At 38.9% G+C, this 6000-nt stretch overlaps 1 pseudogene; it reads left to right on the top strand.

Moving 5' to 3' along the window:
• Positions 1 to 3522, top strand: part of LOC140507670 (leucine-rich repeat-containing protein 59-like) — a 102972-nt pseudogene extending 99450 nt beyond the window's left edge.
• The last annotated feature ends 2478 nt before the right edge of the window (positions 3523 to 6000 follow it).

Genomic DNA, 6000 nt, shown 5'->3' on the forward strand with positions numbered 1-6000 from the left:
TTCATTTTTCAGAAAATGGAAGAAGCAGCTAGGCAAACTACTCCTCTAAATATGTGAAGGATAAGGTGGAAAGAGCACAGATTATGGTGTCAAAGGACCTAAATTCAAATCTCAGCTCTGCTTCTTACTAATGGTGTGACCTTGTACAAAGTCTCATGTCTCCCATGCCTCATTTTCCTCCTCTGTAAAACAAGGGGAGCTGGTAAGCTTAAGAGTTTTCAAGGATGACCATACAAATTCCATAATACAATCTACAAGGAGGGGAATTTTTTTTTTTAATGATAGATTTTAGGCATGAGCCTTCCCATTTACCAGACTGCCAAACAAATCTATCAGATTACTATGGAGTTCTTCCATTTACTCAAACTCTATAAATCTTTTCAGGAGAGATTTTTTTAAAAGTTGTTTTCATGTTTTCACATCCTCTCCCTTCCCCCTAAAATGGAGTTACAAGAGCTTGAGTACTTGAGGATGAATGTAAAAAAGGGATAAGGTTCTATAAGAACAGTGTCAGTATGGCTCAATTCCAATATAAACTGACACGAAAGACAACAGAGACTCTTGGAGAAAGTGAAAGATCAATAAGATTCCTATTTGAGGTAGATGGAACAATAAAGATAGATGAAAAGACAGGACTACTTAGCTCTTACTTCTATTTATTAAGGAAAAGAATCTTCAGTCAGGGAAGAAAAGACCAAAAATGGTTCCAATAGAATTGAAGGATAATCCAGGAAATGGTAGCAGACAACAGAGATGGTCTCTGGGAGTTCAGGTCACCAGGGCTGAATGAACCTGTGGTTTGGATATTGTAAGAGCTTGCTGAGCTACTGTTGGTTGATCTTTCAAGAATCAGGGAAAATGAAATAGACGAAATGATGTTGTTTAGTTTTCTTTCAGAGGTGTTTGACTCTGTGACCCCATTTGAGGTTTTCTTGGCAATGATAATGGAGTGGTTTGCCATTTCCTTCTTCATCTCATTTTATAGATGAAGAAACAGATGAAGAAGCCACACAGAACATCCAGGAGTATGCCCATAACTCTCCTCCCACAGAACCCTTATGCATCCCTGCTGCCCCCTCTATTCTCCACACTTCTTGGAGCTATGACCAAGAGTGAGGAAGGGGAATAGCATTTGTTACAAGTTGGGTGGCAATGAGCTGGACCTGAGTTTCGGCAGACTTCACTGAGGTGCCCGTCAGGGAGCTGGTTACTCTTCCAAAGGCTACAGTATTGGATATGTCCTGCAACAAACTGACTTCAGCACTGTGGACTAACACACCTGGTAAAAGTAAACTTGAGTAAAAATTGCTTATAGCAGCTTCCTGCTGACCTATGGCCATCTGGTCAACCTACAGCACCTGGACCTCCTCAACAATAGGCTTGTCACCCTGACTGTCAGCATTGCTCAGTTTAAGAGCATGAATTGGCTGAATCTGAAGGATAACTCTCTAGATCATGTCCTGGCCAAAGTGGCTGATGATTGCTTGGATGAGAAGCAGCCTAAGCAGAGCACTATCAGGGCATTATAGCAAGTGAATGTTGCTCAGGATGATCAAGAGTGAGAGAAACAAAAATAGTTGGAGATTGAAAAATAGAGAAAAAAACATGAGGTCAAGCATCAGGCCAAGCATCAGGACAAGAAAGCCCAAAAGCAAGAAAGAAGGAGAAAGCAGAGGAGAAGGAATGTTGGAGAAAGGAATATGATCTTTCAAAATAGCTAGTAAGAAGAAACAAGAGAACAAACCCAAGAAAGAGCCTGCAAAGGCCAAGTCTAGTTCTGCTCTATGAAATCTAGTCCTCAAAAGCACTCCTGGTCCTGGGCTTGCTTAAAGCTGCTGCTAAAGGTGCTCCTCGGGGCTACAGGCATTTTGATTGCCTGTCAGGTGACAGATCTACAGGGATAGCCTTTCTGCAGCATTGTGACCACTATTTACAAGAATACTGTCCGTGGACTTCATAGCCATGAGATCCTGCAGCAAGTTTTAGCTTGTCTGTGGAGCCAAGATGACTATGGAATTGTGTTCTTCCAGACACTACCTTTTATAGCATTGGACCCACTTGTCACCACCAAGTGGCAAGCAATTGGTATGTGAGACACCCATTTTTATGTCCTAGGAGATCCGTGTTAGAACTTGTCACTGTTCCTTATGTAAAATTTTGTTCCCCAGGGATTTAGAAAATGTAAAGGGTGTATGTGTGTGAGTGTGTGTGTGTGTGTGTGTGTGTGTGTGTGTGTGTGTGTAGCAGTAGTCTGCATGTCTAAAGGGATAAGCTAGAGAGGAGGACAGGAACATTTCCCTTTTATAATCCAGGTATCCAAAGCTTTGAAAAGGTGAGGCATATTTTTACTAAATGATCAGCTATCTATACATACATACATACATACACACACACACACACACACACACAAACACACACACACACACACACATCCAAGTGACTTGCCAAGGTCACATAGCTAGTGTCTGAGGCCAGATCTGAACTCAAGAAGATAACTCTTCCTGACTTTAGGCCCAGGGCTCTATTCATTACATCACCTAACTAGCCTTCATGAAATGGAATTGGGAACTGGCAAATATGGTTCACATTTTCAAAAGTAGGAAGAAGATAAATACTTCAAACTATGAACAGGTTTTCTGGATATAATGTCCAAAAAATTCTAGTATTGATTGTCAAATAGATATTCTATGAAAAACTTAAGTGGGGGGAAGGCAATCACTTTGAGCTAGCATGACTTTATTAAGAACAAATCATGTGATACTAAGCTCCTTCCTTCCTTCCTTCCTTCCTTCCTTCCTTCCTTCCTTCCTTCCTTCCTTCCTTCCTTCCTTCCTTCCTTCCTTCCTTCCTCCCTCCCTCCCTCCCTCCCTTCCTTCCTTCCTTCCTTCCTTCCTTCCTTCCTTCCTTCCTTCCTTCCTTCCCTCCTTCCTTCCCAGACTGATTGAATAAGGTGCTGATATAGACTTTGTATATCATCAATATTTCAGCAAGATTTTGAACATAAAGTATCCCATGATAACCTTGGAGCCACAATGGAGAGATAGGGGCAGAATCATAGTGTAGGTGGGATTTACCAATGAACCAAGAAATAGGTTACTGAATGAACCTAAAAGGCATCCATCAATCAATGTCAGCTTGAAGGAGTACATTTGATGGTGTGGTTCAGGGCTGTTTTTGTCCTTGTTCTTTTTGTTATGCTTATTAATAATTTTGTGATATCATTGTCCTGAGTGTTCGCTAGTACTTTGTACCTTTATGATATATTATAGTTATTTGCCTTTTTGTTAGATCACCCTATTAGACCTCAAATTCCTTTAGGCCAATGATTATATATTATTTAGAATTTGTCTAATGGCTAGCATGGATCATAGTGCTCTGTGTAAGACCTTGACAAATATTTGTTAAATAGAAGAAGTCACAGGTGAAATATTTGTCAACCTTGCAGATGATACAAAGCTAGAGATCTTTAAAGTAAGAGATTCCTGGATGATTACTTTTCAGGGATACTATGGAGAGGATTAATACTTGAAGAAGGAGTTTGGCTACATGATCTCTGAGAGCCTCTCCAACTCTGATCTCTATAGTTTTAGAGAGTACAATGATTATTTCCCTTTTACAGATGAAGAAAAAAGAGATGTAATGTAGCACAATAAATAGAGTCTAGTAGCTGAGAAGACCTGGGTTCATTTTCTGCCTCTAACACATACTGGTTGTGTGATCCTGGATAAGTCACTTGACTTGGTGCTCTAGGAAACTTTCTCAGATTATAAATTGCAGAGGAAGTGCTGACCTGCATTAGTAGAGGGAGTTTTCTCACCTGAGACTTCTCTATATTAATGAAATCACAAGTCCTGTCCCTGTCCTTATAGATGATGAAAGTGTGACTAATAGAGATGGAAAAACTTGCTCAAAAGGTAACCTACATGATAACAAATGGGAGATCATTACCTGATTCAAAATCTCTGGAACATTTTTCATTACACTGCATAGATTCAACTTAACATTACATAATGACTTCCGTTGGGAAGATGGGTGGTGCAGTCAATAGAGTGCCAGGCCTGGAGTCAGGAAGACTCACCTTCTTGAGTTCAAATCTCACCTCAGGCATTTAGTAGCTGTGTAATCATGGACAAATGATGTAAACCCATTTGCCTCAGTTTCCTCATCTATAAGATTAGCGAGAAAGGGAAATGGGAAATCACCCCATCATTTTTGCCAAGAAAGCTCCAAATGGGGTCACGAGGGTCAGACATGACTGAAAAATAACTGACAATAATTTCATTTGTCTATCTTTTGCGACAGGAATGAAACCAACTAACTCTTAGAAAGTAAAAAGATAAGCTTTATAATTTTAATATTTTGAGTAGTGTGGTGGTGACAGTGGCAAGCAAACCATTAGCTTCAGAGATATTTTTTTCCTTAGGAGGCCTTTTGCATCTGGAAAACATAGTGTAATTCATCAGAGAAATAGATGAGCAATGAGGGTCTTTTTCCAACATACCTAAATTCTGTGGATGTGAATATTCCAAACAGAAAAGTTCTCCTTTACCTAAAAGGGATAACTCAGTAGTGGAACTTGGGAACTATCCATATTCCAAATGGATGCTGCATTACATATCCTAGATGTGAATATTTGTCCTTGATAAATGACAGCTCACATTGTAATCATCCCTTAAGAAATCAACTTAAGGTGTAGCGAATTAATCCTAGTGCCAGGTATTTGGTGAGGTGTCTTCAGTGTATAGCATGCCTCAACTCTTCTCTCTTCCACCCACACTGTATGGGTACTCAGAACCAGCCCATAACCATGCAGTCTCTATGATTATGTCACCAAAGGCAAATGGCAGAATACTAATCTTGCATGATCAATTCTCCCTGAACAGGGCAGTAGAGAACTAAAAAATTACCCCAGAAAATAAAACCCCTTTGTCCTCAACTGTGTTCTGTTTGACTTTCACTGCGGTGATATGTTAACGCTGTGTTACTAAGAAATAATTCAGTAATAATGAATGGAAGACTGGGTTAATCAACTAACATTTTCTTTGGATGACATCTGGGGATTCAGTGTGTGGCTGACTATAAGATCATAGGTTTTCAAGATAGATGGGACCTTAGAGAGAATCTAGACCAGAACCTTCATTTTACAGTTGAGGAAACACAGGTTAGGCTTAGAGTTAGAGTGAGTGACAATTACTTGCCCCAACTGTGATATTCCATGCAACACAGTTGGGAGTAGATAGATTACATTCAGTCTCAGACTCTCACTGGTTTTCTAGTTCTTCCCCCTGATTTCTTCCTGCCAAAATACACCCAAAGAACAAACAAAATTCCAAAACAACAAAAAACAAAACAAAAGGCAATATGAAATAAGAGAAAGAGTGACTTACTTTGAATCATAGCATGTGAATTTAATTTCTGGATATACCACCTACTATCACCATGGGAAAGTCATTTTCCATCTCTGTGATCAGTTTTTTCATCTGTAAAATGGGAAGACATAAACAGAAGTGATCTTACAGGGTTTAAGGGTTTTGTTAGGACAGTGATTCGTAAATTATTTATAGATTAAGTATTGTCCTTTCTTATCTTTTTTTTCCAGGTCATCCTTCATTTCAGCACACTGGTGTTGCAAAGCTGCTGTTCTGTCTTTTGCATTTTTGGAGATCTTTACTACTGTGGCTTCAATATTTTCTATTTTGGAACTATTTCTTCTGTGCAGATGATGAGTTCTCAAATTTGTACTCTTCTAACTTGTTCCTTTATGTGTTTTGTTTCTCTTTTGAATAATTCTGGAACATCTCCTTGTTTTATTCTCTCTTAGGATTAGTCAGGATTCAATGTTTCATTAAAGTTTTGCTCAGTTCCCTCGGTCTTACAATATTTAGTTAGAAAAGTTTGTAATACTTTGAATATTTTAGTATTCATCTTTTCATCTATTTTCAGTATGTTCTTTGTTCATTTATTTGTATGTTTTTCTAAGTTTTTAATTGACTCTTCCTC

Source organism: Notamacropus eugenii, chromosome 5 (genome assembly GCF_028372415.1).
Source record: "Notamacropus eugenii isolate mMacEug1 chromosome 5, mMacEug1.pri_v2, whole genome shotgun sequence".
Classification (NCBI taxonomy): Eukaryota; Metazoa; Chordata; class Mammalia; order Diprotodontia; family Macropodidae; genus Notamacropus; species Notamacropus eugenii.